General features: G+C 45.5%; 11 non-coding genes across 11 annotated transcripts; all 11 read left to right on the forward strand.

Moving 5' to 3' along the window:
• The first annotated feature begins 513 nt into the window (after nt 1–513).
• On the forward strand, nt 514–585 carry TRNAG-UCC (transfer RNA glycine (anticodon UCC)). Its single transcript has one exon. It is a non-coding gene; the product is annotated as a tRNA-Gly (tRNA).
• Nucleotides 586–2,095: 1,510 nt separating this feature from the next.
• On the forward strand, nt 2,096–2,167 carry TRNAG-UCC (transfer RNA glycine (anticodon UCC)). The gene has a single exon. It is a non-coding gene; the product is annotated as a tRNA-Gly (tRNA).
• A 1,510-nt stretch (nt 2,168–3,677) lies between these two features.
• Nucleotides 3,678–3,749, forward strand: TRNAG-UCC (transfer RNA glycine (anticodon UCC)). Its single transcript has one exon. It is a non-coding gene; the product is annotated as a tRNA-Gly (tRNA).
• A 3,114-nt stretch (nt 3,750–6,863) lies between these two features.
• Nucleotides 6,864–6,935, forward strand: TRNAG-UCC (transfer RNA glycine (anticodon UCC)). Its single transcript has one exon. It is a non-coding gene; the product is annotated as a tRNA-Gly (tRNA).
• A 1,510-nt stretch (nt 6,936–8,445) lies between these two features.
• On the forward strand, nt 8,446–8,517 carry TRNAG-UCC (transfer RNA glycine (anticodon UCC)). Its single transcript has one exon. It is a non-coding gene; the product is annotated as a tRNA-Gly (tRNA).
• Nucleotides 8,518–10,027: 1,510 nt separating this feature from the next.
• On the forward strand, nt 10,028–10,099 carry TRNAG-UCC (transfer RNA glycine (anticodon UCC)). Its single transcript has one exon. It is a non-coding gene; the product is annotated as a tRNA-Gly (tRNA).
• A 1,521-nt stretch (nt 10,100–11,620) lies between these two features.
• On the forward strand, nt 11,621–11,692 carry TRNAG-UCC (transfer RNA glycine (anticodon UCC)). Its single transcript has one exon. It is a non-coding gene; the product is annotated as a tRNA-Gly (tRNA).
• Nucleotides 11,693–13,213: 1,521 nt separating this feature from the next.
• TRNAG-UCC (transfer RNA glycine (anticodon UCC)) lies at nt 13,214–13,285 on the forward strand. The gene has a single exon. It is a non-coding gene; the product is annotated as a tRNA-Gly (tRNA).
• Nucleotides 13,286–14,806: 1,521 nt separating this feature from the next.
• Nucleotides 14,807–14,878, forward strand: TRNAG-UCC (transfer RNA glycine (anticodon UCC)). The gene has a single exon. It is a non-coding gene; the product is annotated as a tRNA-Gly (tRNA).
• Nucleotides 14,879–16,388: 1,510 nt separating this feature from the next.
• TRNAG-UCC (transfer RNA glycine (anticodon UCC)) lies at nt 16,389–16,460 on the forward strand. The gene has a single exon. It is a non-coding gene; the product is annotated as a tRNA-Gly (tRNA).
• A 1,511-nt stretch (nt 16,461–17,971) lies between these two features.
• TRNAG-UCC (transfer RNA glycine (anticodon UCC)) lies at nt 17,972–18,043 on the forward strand. Its single transcript has one exon. It is a non-coding gene; the product is annotated as a tRNA-Gly (tRNA).
• The last annotated feature ends 215 nt before the right edge of the window (nt 18,044–18,258 follow it).

Below are 18,258 nucleotides of genomic sequence, written 5' to 3' on the forward strand. Positions count from 1 at the left end.
TCATTTCCACCCTGCCAGCAAGGAAAAGCGCAGGCTTGTGCTAGCTATGTGAGAAAAGACTTCTCAACTATCTGTCTCTGCTGTAAATCAAGAGAGTGATCGTCAAAGGATCAACCCTATACTTTGAAAGTAAAGATACCCAATTAGAAGCATAAATGACAGGTGGGACCTTCACACGTTTTTCGGGGCATGCTTTGAATTTCATTCTTCCCTTTTTGTTCTGCTTTTATCAATCTCCTATGCATTTCATGGAATTTACTCCCTTTCTCTTCGCTGCTTTGCTTCCGATGCTGCCCATATGCTCATTTCCACTATTTGTACTGCTGCTTTCCATTTCTTCTCTTCTGCACAGCTTTGTCCTTGGTTTCAATCCCCAGTTCTTTACCCTCTGCAAGACAATTTCTACTGCTTTTCATGTTGGAATCCACACCAAATGCACCATTGGAACGGGTGCAAGATTGCCACTGCACTCGGCGTTGTAACATCTGGAACCTAGAGGACACACATCAGAGGGCGTTGGTGGTATAGTGGTGAGCATAGCTGCCTTCCAAGCAGTTGACCCGGGTTCGATTCCCGGCCAACGCAGTACAAATATTTATATATTCTCCAAGCAGGATATATTTTAATGCAACATGTCACAAAACTGAAATATCAGAAACAGAATAATCAGCCGTTATATAAAAAAATAAACAAACACGTAGGTAGACATCTCGATCGCCTCATCTGCTACATTCATTGTCCCAATATATGCTATTTTCCATAAAGCACTCAGCACTCACATGTGCTGATAATAAATATTTTGCTGGGGGCAGGCAATGAAAGGGCTGAGCCCCGACCAGACATTATAACCCCAGCATCCCTATTTTAAAAAGCATTTATAGGCGATATCTAGCCTCTGAAAATAATAGGCAAGATCCACCGATAAATCTGGCAAAAGTCCCCAAGATTTTGTGCATACTTGTGCTCTCACCTGAATGCAGCGCCACCTTGTAACCATCGGATGTAACTGCGGCTCAGAAAAATGTTTTATCAGAGGGCAAGTTGAGAGGACTCCAAGTGCCAGATTTCCACGGAAAGAGCCTCTCACTGCAGCTGGAAGGTTGGATACTTCAAATTGGCATAGTTTCCTGTCCAGCGTCCTCTCACGTCCCGAACGCTCCCAAACGCTCAAAAGCCTCGCCCTCACCAGGTAGATCTCTGGCTCCCAGGTAAAGCCAAATCCTGAGTATGCTAGTGCTAGGATCACAGAGAAAGGACAGGGACAGAGAGCTGCTGTCTTGGTAAAGGCCTGAAACGGCTAATTCCTAAGAGGGTCTGCACTTTCAGTTATGACTGAATGTGAGTGGGGAAGATGAAGATTTTCTGTACCCAGCATACCTTGCGATGTGCTTAGGCAAATGAGGAGAGAGCCCCACCAATCCCTTGCCACTCCGCTGAAAGCTCCTCCTCTGCATAAAGAGAGCACTTTCACAAGGGAGCAGAGTGGCGCAGCGTAAGCGTGCTGGGCCCATAACCCAGAGGTCGATGGATCGAAACCATCCTCTGCTAATATTGCTTGATTTTTCTTCCTAGGACTAATCTGTCATTTCCACCCTGCCAGCAAGGAAAAGCGCAGGCTTGTGCTAGCTATGTGAGAAAAGACTTCTCAACTATCTGTCTCTGCTGTAAATCAAGAGAGTGATCGTCAAAGGATCAACCCTATACTTTGAAAGTAAAGGTACCCAATTAGAAGCATAAATGACAGGTGGGACCTTCACACGTTTTTCGGGGCATGCTTTGAATTTCATTCTTCCCTTTTTGTTCTGCTTTTATCAATCTCCTATGCATTTCATGGAATTTACTCCCTTTCTCTTCGCTGCTTTGCTTCCGATGCTGCCCATATGCTCATTTCCACTATTTGTACTGCTGCTTTCCATTTCTTCTCTTCTGCACAGCTTTGTCCTTGGTTTCAATCCCCAGTTCTTTACCCTCTGCAAGACAATTTCTACTGCTTTTCATGTTGGAATCCACACCAAATGCACCATTGGAACGGGTGCAAGATTGCCACTGCACTCGGCGTTGTAACATCTGGAACCTAGAGGACACACATCAGAGGGCGTTGGTGGTATAGTGGTGAGCATAGCTGCCTTCCAAGCAGTTGACCCGGGTTCGATTCCCGGCCAACGCAGTGCAAATATTTATATATTCTCCAAGCAGGATATATTTTAATGCAACATGTCACAAAACTGAAATATCAGAAACAGAATAATCAGCCGTTATATAAAAAAATAAACAAACACGTAGGTAGACATCTCGATCGCCTCATCTGCTACATTCATTGTCCCAATATATGCTATTTTCCATAAAGCACTCAGCACTCACATGTGCTGATAATAAATATTTTGCTGGGGGCAGGCAATGAAAGGGCTGAGCCCCGACCAGACATTATAACCCCAGCATCCCTATTTTAAAAAGCATTTATAGGCGATATCTAGCCTCTGAAAATAATAGGCAAGATCCACCGATAAATCTGGCAAAAGTCCCCAAGATTTTGTGCATACTTGTGCTCTCACCTGAATGCAGCGCCACCTTGTAACCATCGGATGTAACTGAGGCTCAGAAAAATGTTTTATCAGAGGGCAAGTTGAGAGGACTCCAAGTGCCAGATTTCCACGGAAAGAGCCTCTCACTGCAGCTGGAAGGTTGGATACTTCAAATTGGCATAGTTTCCTGTCCAGCGTCCTCTCACGTCCCGAACGCTCCCAAACGCTCAAAAGCCTCGCCCTCACCGGGTAGATCTCTGGCTCCCAGGTAAAGCCAAATCCTGAGTATGCTAGTGCTAGGATCACAGAGAAAGGACAGGGACAGAGAGCTGCTGTCTTGGTAAAGGCCTGAAACGGCTAATTCCTAAGAGGGTCTGCACTTTCAGTTATGACTGAATGTGAGTGGGGAAGATGAAGATTTTCTGTACCCAGCATACCTTGCGATGTGCTTAGGCAAATGAGGAGAGAGCCCCACCAATCCCTTGCCACTCCGCTGAAAGCTCCTCCTCTGCATAAAGAGAGCACTTTCACAAGGGAGCAGAGTGGCGCAGCGGAAGCGTGCTGGGCCCATAACCCAGAGGTCGATGGATCGAAACCATCTTCTGCTAATATTGCTTGATTTTTCTTCCTAGGACTAATCTGTCATTTCCACCCTGCCAGCAAGGAAAAGCGCAGGCTTGTGCTAGCTATGTGAGAAAAGACTTCTCAACTATCTGTCTCTGCTGTAAATCAAGAGAGTGATCGTCAAAGGATCAACCCTATACTTTGAAAGTAAAGATACCCAATTAGAAGCATAAATGACAGGTGGGACCTTCACACGTTTTTCGGGGCATGCTTTGAATTTCATTCTTCCCTTTTTGTTCTGCTTTTATCAATCTCCTATGCATTTCATGGAATTTACTCCCTTTCTCTTCGCTGCTTTGCTTCCGATGCTGCCCATATGCTCATTTTCACTATTTGTACTGCTGCTTTCCATTTCTTCTCTTCTGCACAGCTTTGTCCTTGGTTTCAATCCCCAGTTCTTTACCCTCTGCAAGACAATTTCTACTGCTTTTCATGTTGGAATCCACACCAAATGCACCATTGGAACGGGTGCAAGATTGCCACTGCACTCGGCGTTGTAACATCTGGAACCTAGAGGACACACATCAGAGGGCGTTGGTGGTATAGTGGTGAGCATAGCTGCCTTCCAAGCAGTTGACCCGGGTTCGATTCCCGGCCAACGCAGTGCAAATATTTATATATTCTCCAAGCAGGATATATTTTAATGCAACATGTCACAAAACTGAAATATCAGAAACAGAATAATCAGCCGTTATATAAAAAAATAAACAAACACGTAGGTAGACATCTCGATCGCCTCATCTGCTACATTCATTGTCCCAATATATGCTATTTTCCATAAAGCACTCAGCACTCACATGTGCTGATAATAAATATTTTGCTGGGGGCAGGCAATGAAAGGGCTGAGCCCCGACCAGACATTATAACCCCAGCATCCCTATTTTAAAAAGCATTTATAGGCGATATCTAGCCTCTGAAAATAATAGGCAAGATCCACCGATAAATCTGGCAAAAGTCCCCAAGATTTTGTGCATACTTGTGCTCTCACCTGAATGCAGCGCCACCTTGTAACCATCGGATGTAACTGCGGCTCAGAAAAATGTTTTATCAGAGGGCAAGTTGAGAGGACTCCAAGTGCCAGATTTCCACGGAAAGAGCCTCTCACTGCAGCTGGAAGGTTGGATACTTCAAATTGGCATAGTTTCCTGTCCAGCGTCCTCTCACGTCCCGAACGCTCCCAAACGCTCAAAAGCCTCACACCGGGCAAGCCCTCACCGGGTAGATCTCTGGCTCCCAGGTAAAGCCAAATCCTGAGTATGCTAGTGCTAGGATCACAGTGAAAGGACAGGGACAGAGAGCTGCTGTCTTGGTAAAGGCCTGAAACGGCTAATTCCTAAGAGGGTCTGCACTTTCAGTTATGACTGAATGTGAGTGGGGAAGATGAAGATTTTCTGTACCCAGCATACCTTGCGATGTGCTTAGGCAAATGAGGAGAGAGCCCCACCAATCCCTTGCCACTCCGCTGAAAGCTCCTCCTCTGCATAAAGAGAGCACTTTCACAAGGGAGCAGAGTGGCGCAGCGTAAGCGTGCTGGGCCCATAACCCAGAGGTCGATGGATCGAAACCATCCTGTGCTACTATTGCTTGATTTTTCTTCCTAGGACTAATCTGTCATTTCCACCCTGCCAGCAAGGAAAAGCGCAGGCTTGTGCTAGCTATGTGAGAAAAGACTTCTCAACTATCTGTCTCTGCTGTAAATCAAGAGAGTGATCGTCAAAGGATCAACCCTATACTTTGAAAGTAAAGGTACCCAATTAGAAGCATAAATGACAGGTGGGACCTTCACACGTTTTTCGGGGCATGCTTTGAATTTCATTCTTCCCTTTTTGTTCTGCTTTTATCAATCTCCTATGCATTTCATGGAATTTACTCCCTTTCTCTTCGCTGCTTTGCTTCCGATGCTGCCCATATGCTCATTTCCACTATTTGTACTGCTGCTTTCCATTTCTTCTCTTCTGCACAGCTTTGTCCTTGGTTTCAATCCCCAGTTCTTTACCCTCTGCAAGACTATTTCTACTGCTTTTCATGTTGGAATCCACACCAAATGCACCATTGGAACGGGTGCAAGATTGCCACTGCACTCGGCGTTGTAACATCTGGAACCTAGAGGACACACATCAGAGGGCGTTGGTGGTATAGTGGTGAGCATAGCTGCCTTCCAAGTAGTTGACCCGGGTTTGATTCCCGGCCAACGCAGTGCAAATATTTATATATTCTCCAAGCAGGATATATTTTAATGCAACATGTCACAAAACTGAAATATCAGAAACAGAATAATCAGCCGTTATATAAAAATATAAACAAACACGTAGGTAGACATCTCGATCGCCTCATCTGCTACATTCATTGTCCCAATATATGCTATTTTCCATAAAGCACTCAGCACTCACATGTGCTGATAATAAATATTTTGCTGGGGGCAGGCAATGAAAGGGCTGAGCCCCGACCAGACATTATAACCCCAGCATCCCTATTTTAAAAAGCATTTATAGGCGATATCTAGCCTCTGAAAATAATAGGCAAGATCCACCGATAAATCTGGCAAAAGTCCCCAAGATTTTGTGCATACTTGTGCTCTCACCTGAATGCAGCGCCACCTTGTAACCATCGGATGTAACTGCGGCTCAGAAAAATGTTTTATCAGAGGGCAAGTTGAGAGGACTCCAAGTGCCAGATTTCCACGGAAAGAGCCTCTCACTGCAGCTGGAAGGTTGGATACTTCAAATTGGCATAGTTTCCTGTCCAGCGTCCTCTCACGTCCCGAACGCTCCCAAACGCTCAAAAGCCTCACACCGGGCAAGCCCTCACCGGGTAGATCTCTGGCTCCCAGGTAAAGCCAAATCCTGAGTATGCTAGTGCTAGGATCACAGAGAAAGGACAGGGACAGAGAGCTGCTGTCTTGGTAAAGGCCTGAAACGGCTAATTCCTAAGAGGGTCTGCACTTTCAGTTATGACTGAATGTGAGTGGGGAAGATGAAGATTTTCTGTACCCAGCATACCTTGCGATGTGCTTAGGCAAATGAGGAGAGAGCCCCACCAATCCCTTGCCACTCCGCTGAAAGCTCCTCCTCTGCATAAAGAGAGCACTTTCACAAGGGAGCAGAGTGGCGCAGCGGAAGCGTGCTGGGCCCATAACCCAGAGGTCGATGGATCGAAACCATCCTCTGCTTATATTGCTTGATTTTTCTTCCTAGGACTAATCTGTCATTTCCACCCTGCCAGCAAGGAAAAGCGCAGGCTTGTGCTAGCTATGTGAGAAAAGACTTCTCAACTATCTGTCTCTGCTGTAAATCAAGAGAGTGATCGTCAAAGGATCAACCCTATACTTTGAAAGTAAAGATACCCAATTAGAAGCATAAATGACAGGTGGGACCTTCACACGTTTTTCGGGGCATGCTTTGAATTTCATTCTTCCCTTTTTGTTCTGCTTTTATCAATCTCCTATGCATTTCATGGAATTTACTCCCTTTCTCTTCGCTGCTTTGCTTCCGATGCTGCCCATATGCTCATTTCCACTATTTGTACTGCTGCTTTCCATTTCTTCTCTTCTGCACAGCTTTGTCCTTGGTTTCAATCCCCAGTTCTTTACACTCTGCAAGACAATTTCTACTGCTTTTCATGTTGGAATCCACACCAAATGCACCATTGGAACGGGTGCAAGATTGCCACTGCACTCGGCGTTGTAACATCTGGAACCTAAAGGACACACATCAGAGGGCGTTGGTGGTATAGTGGTGAGCATAGCTGCCTTCCAAGCAGTTGACCCGGGTTCGATTCCCGGCCAACGCAGTGCAAATATTTATATATTCTCCAAGCAGGATATATTTTAATGCAACATGTCACAAAACTGAAATATCAGAAACAGAATAATCAGCCGTTATATAAAAATATAAACAAACACGTAGGTAGACATCTCGATCGCCTCATCTGCTACATTCATTGTCCCAATATATGCTATTTTCCATAAAGCACTCAGCACTCACATGTGCTGATAATAAATATTTTGCTGGGGGCAGGCAATGAAAGGGCTGAGCCCCGACCAGACATTATAACCCCAGCATCCCTATTTTAAAAAGCATTTATAGGCGATATCTAGCCTCTGAAAATAATAGGCAAGATCCACCGATAAATCTGGCAAAAGTCCCCAAGATTTTGTGCATACTTGTGCTCTCACCTGAATGCAGCGCCACCTTGTAACCATCGGATGTAACTGCGGCTCAGAAAAATGTTTTATCAGAGGGCAAGTTGAGAGGACTCCAATTGCCAGATTTCCACGGAAAGAGCCTCTCACTGCAGCTGGAAGGTTGGATACTTCAAATTGGCATAGTTTCCTGTCCAGCGTCCTCTCACGTCCCGAACGCTCCCAAACGCTTAAAAGCCTCGCCCTCACCGGGTAGATCTCTGGCTCCCAGGTAAAGCCAAATCCTGAGTATGCTAGTGCTAGGATCACAGAGAAAGGACAGGGACAGAGAGCTGCTGTCTTGGTAAAGGCCTGAAACGGCTAATTCCTAAGAGGGTCTGCACTTTCAGTTATGACTGAATGTGAGTGGGGAAGATGAAGATTTTCTGTACCCAGCATACCTTGCGATGTGCTTAGGCAAATGAGGAGAGAGCCCCACCAATCCCTTGCCACTCCGCTGAAAGCTCCTCCTCTGCATAAAGAGAGCACTTTCACAAGGGAGCAGAGTGGCGCAGCGGAAGCGTGCTGGGCCCATAACCCAGAGGTCGATGGATCGAAACCATCCTCTGCTAATATTGCTTGATTTTTCTTCCTAGGACTAATCTGTCATTTCCACCCTGCCAGCAAGGAAAAGCGCAGGCTTGTGCTAGCTATGTGAGAAAAGACTTCTCAACTATCTGTCTCTGCTGTAAATCAAGAGAGTGATCGTCAAAGGATCAACCCTATACTTTGAAAGTAAAGATACCCAATTAGAAGCATAAATGACAGGTGGGACCTTCACACGTTTTTCGGGGCATGCTTTGAATTTCATTCTTCCCTTTTTGTTCTGCTTTTATCAATCTCCTATGCATTTCATGGAATTTACTCCCTTTCTCTTCGCTGCTTTGCTTCCGATGCTGCCCATATGCTCATTTCCACTATTTGTACTGCTGCTTTCCATTTCTTCTCTTCTGCACAGCTTTGTCCTTGGTTTCAATCCCCAGTTCTTTACCCTCTGCAAGACAATTTCTACTGCTTTTCATGTTGGAATCCACACCAAATGCACCATTGGAACCGGTGCAAGATTGCCACTGCACTCGGCGTTGTAACATCTGGAACCTAGAGGACACACATCAGAGGGCGTTGGTGGTATAGTGGTGAGCATAGCTGCCTTCCAAGCAGTTGACCCGGGTTCGATTCCCGGCCAACGCAGTGCAAATATTTATATATTCTCCAAGCAGGATATATTTTAATGCAACATGTCACAAAACTGAAATATCAGAAACAGAATAATCAGCCGTTATATAAAAATATAAACAAACACGTAGGTAGACATCTCGATCGCCTCATCTGCTACATTCATTGTCCCAATATATGCTATTTTCCATAAAGCACTCAGCACTCACATGTGCTGATAATAAATATTTTGCTGGGGGCAGGCAATGAAAGGGCTGAGCCCCGACCAGACATTATAACCCCAGCATCCCTATTTTAAAAAGCATTTATAGGCGATATCTAGCCTCTGAAAATAATAGGCAAGATCCACCGATAAATCTGGCAAAAGTCCCCAAGATTTTGTGCATACTTGTGCTCTCACCTGAATGCAGCGCCACCTTGTAACCATCGGATGTAACTGCGGCTCAGAAAAATGTTTTATCAGAGGGCAAGTTGAGAGGACTCCAATTGCCAGATTTCCACGGAAAGAGCCTCTCACTGCAGCTGGAAGGTTGGATACTTCAAATTGGCATAGTTTCCTGTCCAGCGTCCTCTCACGTCCCGAACGCTCCCAAACGCTCAAAAGCCTCGCCCTCACCGGGTAGATCTCTGGCTCCCAGGTAAAGCCAAATCCTGAGTATGCTAGTGCTAGGATCACAGAGAAAGGACAGGGACAGAGAGCTGCTGTCTTGGTAAAGGCCTGAAACGGCTAATTCCTAAGAGGGTCTGCACTTTCAGTTATGACTGAATGTGAGTGGGGAAGATGAAGATTTTCTGTACCCAGCATACCTTGCGATGTGCTTAGGCAAATGAGGAGAGAGCCCCACCAATCCCTTGCCACTCCGCTGAAAGCTCCTCCTCTGCATAAAGAGAGCACTTTCACAAGGGAGCAGAGTGGCGCAGCGGAAGCGTGCTGGGCCCATAACCCAGAGGTCGATGGATCGAAACCATCCTCTGCTAATATTGCTTGATTTTTCTTCCTAGGACTAATCTGTCATTTCCACCCTGCCAGCAAGGAAAAGCGCAGGCTTGTGCTAGCTATGTGAGAAAAGACTTCTCAACTATCTGTCTCTGCTGTAAATCAAGAGAGTGATCGTCAAAGGATCAACCCTATACTTTGAAAGTAAAGATACCCAATTAGAAGCATAAATGACAGGTGGGACCTTCACACGTTTTTCGGGGCATGCTTTGAATTTCATTCTTCCCTTTTTGTTCTGCTTTTATCAATCTCCTATGCATTTCATGGAATTTACTCCCTTTCTCTTCGCTGCTTTGCTTCCGATGCTGCCCATATGCTCATTTCCACTATTTGTACTGCTGCTTTCCATTTCTTCTCTTCTGCACAGCTTTGTCCTTGGTTTCAATCCCCAGTTCTTTACCCTCTGCAAGACAATTTCTACTGCTTTTCATGTTGGAATCCACACCAAATGCACCATTGGAACCGGTGCAAGATTGCCACTGCACTCGGCGTTGTAACATCTGGAACCTAGAGGACACACATCAGAGGGCGTTGGTGGTATAGTGGTGAGCATAGCTGCCTTCCAAGCAGTTGACCCGGGTTCGATTCCCGGCCAACGCAGTGCAAATATTTATATATTCTCCAAGCAGGATATATTTTAATGCAACATGTCACAAAACTGAAATATCAGAAACAGAATAATCAGCCGTTATATAAAAAAATAAACAAACACGTAGGTAGACATCTCGATCGCCTCATCTGCTACATTCATTGTCCCAATATATGCTATTTTCCATAAAGCACTCAGCACTCACATGTGCTGATAATAAATATTTTGCTGGGGGCAGGCAATGAAAGGGCTGAGCCCCGACCAGACATTATAACCCCAGCATCCCTATTTTAAAAAGCATTTATAGGCGATATCTAGCCTCTGAAAATAATAGGCAAGATCCACCGATAAATCTGGCAAAAGTCCCCAAGATTTTGTGCATACTTGTGCTCTCACCTGAATGCAGCGCCACCTTGTAACCATCGGATGTAACTGCGGCTCAGAAAAATGTTTTATCAGAGGGCAAGTTGAGAGGACTCCAAGTGCCAGATTTCCACGGAAAGAGCCTCTCACTGCAGCTGGAAGGTTGGATACTTCAAATTGGCATAGTTTCCTGTCCAGCGTCCTCTCACGTCCCGAACGCTCCCAAACGCTCAAAAGCCTCACACCGGGCAAGCCCTCACCGGGTAGATCTCTGGCTCCCAGGTGAAGCCAAATCCTGAGTATGCTAGTGCTAGGATCACAGAGAAAGGACAGGGACAGAGAGCTGCTGTCTTGGTAAAGGCCTGAAACGGCTAATTCCTAAGAGGGTCTGCACTTTCAGTTATGACTGAATGTGAGTGGGGAAGATGAAGATTTTCTGTACCCAGCATACCTTGCGATGTGCTTAGGCAAATGAGGAGAGAGCCCCACCAATCCCTTGCCACTCCGCTGAAAGCTCCTCCTCTGCATAAAGAGAGCACTTTCACAAGGGAGCAGAGTGGCGCAGCGTAAGCGTGCTGGGCCCATAACCCAGAGGTCGATGGATCGAAACCATCCTCTGCTAATATTGCTTGATTTTTCTTCCTAGGACTAATCTGTCATTTCCACCCTGCCAGCAAGGAAAAGCGCAGGCTTGTGCTAGCTATGTGAGAAAAGACTTCTCAACTATCTGTCTCTGCTGTAAATCAAGAGAGTGATCGTCAAAGGATCAACCCTATACTTTGAAAGTAAAGGTACCCAATTAGAAGCATAAATGACAGGTGGGACCTTCACACGTTTTTCGGGGCATGCTTTGAATTTCATTCTTCCCTTTTTGTTCTGCTTTTATCAATCTCCTATGCATTTCATGGAATTTACTCCCTTTCTCTTCGCTGCTTTGCTTCCGATGCTGCCCATATGCTCATTTCCACTATTTGTACTGCTGCTTTCCATTTCTTCTCTTCTGCACAGCTTTATCCTTGGTTTCAATCCCCAGTTCTTTACCCTCTGCAAGACAATTTCTACTGCTTTTCATGTTGGTATCCACACCAAATGCACCATTGGAACCGGTGCAAGATTGCCACTGCACTCGGCGTTGTAACATCTGGAACCTAGAGGACACACATCAGAGGGCGTTGGTGGTATAGTGGTGAGCATAGCTGCCTTCCAAGCAGTTGACCCGGGTTCGATTCCCGGCCAACGCAGTGCAAATATTTATATATTCTCCAAGCAGGATATATTTTAATGCAACATGTCACAAAACTGAAATATCAGAAACAGAATAATCAGCCGTTATATAAAAAAATAAACAAACACGTAGGTAGACATCTCGATCGCCTCATCTGCTACATTCATTGTCCCAATATATGCTATTTTCCATAAAGCACTCAGCACTCACATGTGCTGATAATAAATATTTTGCTGGGGGCAGGCAATGAAAGGGCTGAGCCCCGACCAGACATTATAACCCCAGCATCCCTATTTTAAAAAGCATTTATATTCGATATCTAGCCTCTGAAAATAATAGGCAAGATCCACCGATAAATCTGGCAAAAGTCCCCAAGATTTTGTGCATACTTGTGCTCTCACCTGAATGCAGCGCCACCTTGTAACCATCGGATGTAACTGCGGCTAAGAAAAATGTTTTATTAGAGGGCAAGTTGAGAGGACTCCAAGTGCCAGATTTCCACGGAAAGAGCCTCTCACTGCAGCTGGAAGGTTGGATACTTCAAATTGGCATAGTTTCCTGTCCAGCGTCCTCTCACGTCCCGAACGCTCCCAAACGCTCAAAAGCCTCACACCGGGCAAGCCCTCACCGGGTAGATCTCTGGCTCCCAGGTAAAGCCAAATCCTGAGTATGCTAGTGCTAGGATCACAGAGAAAGGACAGGGACAGAGAGCTGCTGTCTTGGTAAAGGTCTGAAACGGCTAATTCCTAAGAGGGTCTGCACTTTCAGTTATGACTGAATGTGAGTGGGGAAGATGAAGATTTTCTGTACCCAGCATACCTTGCGATGTGCTTAGGCAAATGAGGAGAGAGCCCCACCAATCCCTTGCCACTCCGCTGAAAGCTCCTCCTCTGCATAAAGAGAGCACTTTCACAAGGGAGCAGAGTGGCGCAGCGTAAGCGTGCTGGGCCCATAACCCAGAGGTCGATGGATCGAAACCATCCTCTGCTAATATTGCTTGATTTTTCTTCCTAGGACTAATCTGTCATTTCCACCCTGCCAGCAAGGAAAAGCGCAGGCTTGTGCTAGCTATGTGAGAAAAGACTTCTCAACTATCTGTCTCTGCTGTAAATCAAGAGAGTGATCGTCAAAGGATCAACCCTATACTTTGAAAGTAAAGATACCCAATTAGAAGCATAAATGACAGGTGGGACCTTCACACGTTTTTCGGGGCATGCTTTGAATTTCATTCTTCCCTTTTTGTTCTGCTTTTATCAATCTCCTATGCATTTCATGGAATTTACTCCCTTTCTCTTCGCTGCTTTGCTTCCGATGCTGCCCATATGCTCATTTCCACTATTTGTACTGCTGCTTTCCATTTCTTCTCTTCTGCACAGCTTTGTCCTTGGTTTCAATCCCCAGTTCTTTACCCTCTGCAAGACTATTTCTACTGCTTTTCATGTTGGAATCCACACCAAATGCACCATTGGAACGGGTGCAAGATTGCCACTGCACTCGGCGTTGTAACATCTGGAACCTAGAGGACACACATCAGAGGGCGTTGGTGGTATAGTGGTGAGCATAGCTGCCTTCCAAGCAGTTGACCCGGGTTCGATTCCCGGCCAACGCAGTGCAAATATTTATATATTCTCCAAGCAGGATATATTTTAATGCAACATGTCACAAAACTGAAATATCAGAAACAGAATAATCAGCCGTTATATAAAAAAATAAACAAACACGTAGGTAGACATCTCGATCGCCTCATCTGCTACATTCATTGTCCCAATATATGCTATTTTCCATAAAGCACTCAGCACTCACATGTGCTGATAATAAATATTTTGCTGGGGGCAGGCAATGAAAGGGCTGAGCCCCGACCAGACATTATAACCCCAGCATCCCTATTTTAAAAAGCATTTATAGGCGATATCTAGCCTCTGAAAATAATAGGCAAGATCCACCGATAAATCTGGCAAAAGTCCCCAAGATTTTGTGCATACTTGTGCTCTCACCTGAATGCAGCGCCACCTTGTAACCATCGGATGTAACTGCGGCTCAGAAAAATGTTTTATCAGAGGGCAAGTTGAGAGGACTCCAAGTGCCAGATTTCCACGGAAAGAGCCTCTCACTGCAGCTGGAAGGTTGGATACTTCAAATTGGCATAGTTTCCTGTCCAGCGTCCTCTCACGTCCCGAACGCTCCCAAACGCTCAAAAGCCTCACACCGGGCAAGCCCTCACCGGGTAGATCTCTGGCTCCCAGGTAAAGCCAAATCCTGAGTATGCTAGTGCTAGGATCACAGAGAAAGGACAGGGACAGAGAGCTGCTGTCTTGGTAAAGGCCTGAAACGGCTAATTCCTAAGAGGGTCTGCACTTTCAGTTATGACTGAATGTGAGTGGGGAAGATGAAGATTTTCTGTACCCAGCATACCTTGCGATGTGCTTAGGCAAATGAGGAGAGAGCCCCACCAATCCCTTGCCACTCCGCTGAAAGCTCCTCCTCTGCATTAAGAGAGCACTTTCACAAGGGAGCAGAGTGGCGCAGCGGAAGCGTGCTGGGCCCATAACCCAGAGGTCGATGGATCGAAACCATCCTCTGCTAATATTGCTTGATTTTTCTTCCTAGGACTAATCTGTCATTTCCACCCTGCCAGCAAGGAAAAGCGCAGGCTTGTGCTAGCTATGTGAGAAAAGACTTCTCAACTATCTGTCTCTGCTGTAAATCAAGAGAGTGATCGTCAAAGGATCAACCCTATACTTTGAAAGTAAAGATACCCAATTAGAAGCATAAATGACAGGTGGGACCTTCTCACGTTTTTCGGGGCATGCTTTGAATTTCATTCTTCCCTTTTTGTTCTGCTTTTATCAATCTTCTATGCATTTCATGGAATTTACTCCCTTTCTCTTCGCTGCTTTGCTTCCGATGCTGCCCATATGCTCATTTCCACTATTTGTACTGCTGCTTTCCATTTCTTCTCTTCTGCACAGCTTTGTCCTTGGTTTCAATCCCCAGTTCTTTACCCTCTGCAAGACAATTTCTACTGCTTTTCATGTTGGAATCCACACCAAATGCACCATTGGAACGGGTGCAAGATTGCCACTGCACTTGGCGTTGTAACATCTGGAACCTAGAGGACACACTTCAGAGGGCGTTGGTGGTATAGTGGTGAGCATAGCTGCCTTCCAAGCAGTTGACCCGGGTTCGATTCCCGGCCAACGCAGTGCAAATATTTATATATTCTCCAAGCAGGATATATTTTAATGCAACATGTCACAAAACTGAAATATCAGAAACAGAATAATCAGCCGTTATATAAAAAAATAAACAAACACGTAGGTAGACATCTCGATCGCATCATCTGCTACATTCATTGTCCCAATATATGCTATTTTCCATAAAGCACTCAGCACTCACATGTGCTGATAATAAATATTTTGCTGGGGGCAGGCAATGAAAGGGCTGAGCCCCGACCAGACATTATAACCCCAGCATCCCTATTTTAAAAAGCATTTATAGGCGATATCTAGCCTCTGAAAATAATAGGCAAGATCCACCGATAAATCTGGCAAAAGTCCCCAAGATTTTGTGCATACTTGTGCTCTCACCTGAATGCAGCGCCACCTTGTAACCATCGGATGTAACTGCGGCTCAGAAAAATGTTTTATCAGAGGGCAAGTTGAGAGGACTCCAAGTGCCAGATTTCCACGGAAAGAGCCTCTCACTGCAGCTGGAAGGTTGGATACTTCAAATTGGCATAGTTTCCTGTCCAGCGTCCTCTCACGTCCCGAACGCTCCCAAACGCTCAAAAGCCTCGCCCTCACCGGGTAGATCTCTGGCTCCCAGGTAAAGCCAAATCCTGAGTATGCTAGTGCTAGGATCACAGAGAAAGGACAGGGACAGAGAGCTGCTGTCTTGGTAAAGGCCTGAAACGGCTAATTCCTAAGAGGGTCTGCACTTTCAGTTATGACTGAATGTGAGTGGGGAAGATGAAGATTTTCTGTACCCAGCATACCTTGCGATGTGCTTAGGCAAATGAGGAGAGAGCCCCACCAATCCCTTGCCACTCCGCTGAAAGCTCCTCCTCTGCATAAAGAGAGCACTTTCACAAGGGAGCAGAGTGGCGCAGCGGAAGCGTGCTGGGCCCATAACCCAGAGGTCGATGGATCGAAACCATCCTCTGCTAATATTGCTTGATTTTTCTTACTAGGACTAATCTGTCATTTCCACCCTGCCAGCAAGGAAAAGCGCAGGCTTGTGCTAGCTATGTGAGAAAAGACTTCTCAACTATCTGTCTCTGCTGTAAATCAAGAGAGTGATCGTCAAAGGATCAACCCTATACTTTGAAAGTAAAGATACCCAATTAGAAGCATAAATGACAGGTGGGACCTTCACACGTTTTTCGGGGCATGCTTTGAATTTCATTCTTCCCTTTTTGTTCTGCTTTTATCAATCTCCTATGCATTTCATGGAATTTACTCCCTTTCTCTTCGCTGCTTTGCTTCCGATGCTGCCCATATGCTCATTTCCACTATTTGTACTGCTGCTTTCCATTTCTTCTCTTCTGCACAGCTTTGTCCTTGGTTTCAATCCCCAGTTCTTTACCCTCTGCAAGACAATTTCTACTGCTTTTCATGTTGGAATCCACACCAAATGCACCATTGGAACGGGTGCAAGATTGCCACTGCACTCGGCGTTGTAACATCTGGAACGTAGAGGACACACATCAGAGGGCGTTGGTGGTATAGTGGTGAGCATAGCTGCCTTCCAAGCAGTTGACCCGGGTTCGATTCCCGGCCAACGCAGTGCAAATATTTATATATTCTCCAAGCAGGATATATTTTAATGCAACATGTCACAAAACTGAAATATCAGAAACAGAATAATCAGCCGTTATATAAAAAAATAAACAAACACGTAGGTAGACATCTCGATCGCCTCATCTGCTACATTCATTGTCCCAATATATGCTATTTTCCATAAAGCACTCAGCACTCACATGTGCTGATAATAAATATTTTGCTGGGGGCAGGCAATGAAAGGGCTGAGCCCCGACCAGACATTATAACCCCAGCATCCCTATTTTAAAAAGCATTTATAGGCGATATCTAGCCTCTGAAAATAATAGGCAAGATCCACCGATAAATCTGGCAAAAGTCCCCAAGATTTTGTGCATACTTGTGCTCTCACCTGAATGCAGCGCCACCTTGTAACCATCGGATGTAACTGCGGCTCAGAAAAATGTTTTATCAGAGGGCAAGTTGAGAGGACTCCAAGTGCCAGATTTCCACGGAAAGAGACTCTCACTGCAGCAGGAAGGTTGGATACTTCAAATTGGCATAGTTTCCTGTCCAGCGTCCTCAACGCTCCCAAACGCTCAAAAGCCTCACACCGGGCAAGCCCTCACCGGGTAGATCTCTGGCTCCCAGGTAAAGCCAAATCCTGAGTATGCTAGTGCTAGGATCACAGAGAAAGGACAGGGACAGAGAGCTGCTGTCTTGGTAAAGGCCTGAAACGGCTAATTCCTAAGAGGGTCTGCACTTTCAGTTATGACTGAATGTGAGTGGGGAAGATGAAGATTTTCTGTACCCAGCATACCTTGTGATGTGCTTAGGCAAATGAGGAGAGAGCCCCACCAATCCCTTGCCACTCCGCTGAAAGCTCCTCCTCTGCATAAAGAGAGCACTTTCACAAGGGAGCAGAGTGGCGCAGCGGAAGCGTGCTGGGCCCATAACCCAGAGGTCGATGGATCGAAACCATCCTCTGCTAATATTGCTTGATCTTTCTTCCTAGGACTAATCTGTCATTTCCACCCTGCCAGCAAGGAAAAGCGCAGGCTTGTGCTAGCTATGTGAGAAAAGACTTCTCAACTATCTGTCTCTGCTGTAAATCAAGAAAGTGATCGTCAAAGGATCAACCCTATACTTTGAAAGTAAAGATACCCAATTAGAAGCATAAATGACAGGTGGGACCTTCACACGTTTTTCGGGGCATGCTTTGAATTTCATTCTTCCCTTTTTGTTCTGCTTTTATCAATCTCCTATGCATTTCATGGAATTTACTCCCTTTCTCTTCGCTGCTTTGCTTCCGATGCTGCCCATATGCTCATTTCCACTATTTGTACTGCTGCTTTCCATTTCTTCTCTTCTGCACAGCTTTGTCCTTGGTTTCAATCCCCAGTTCTTTACCCTCTGCAAGACAATTTCTACTGCTTTTCATGTTGGAATCCACACCAAATGCACCATTGGAACGGGTGCAAGATTGCCACTGCACTCGGCGTTGTAACATCTGGAACCTAGAGGACACACATCAGAGGGCGTTGGTGGTATAGTGGTGAGCATAGCTGCCTTCCAAGCAGTTGACCCGGGTTCGATTCCCGGCCAACGCAGTGCAAATATTTATATATTCTCCAAGCAGGATATATTTTAATGCAACATGTCACAAAACTGAAATATCAGAAACAGAATAATCAGCCGTTATATAAAAAAATAAACAAACACGTAGGTAGACATCTCGATCGCCTCATCTGCTACATTCATTGTCCCAATATATGCTATTTTCCATAAAGCACTCAGCACTCACATGTGCTGATAATAAATATTT

Source organism: Triturus cristatus, chromosome 11 (genome assembly GCF_964204655.1).
Source record: "Triturus cristatus chromosome 11, aTriCri1.1, whole genome shotgun sequence".
NCBI lineage: Eukaryota > Metazoa > Chordata > Amphibia > Caudata > Salamandridae > Triturus > Triturus cristatus.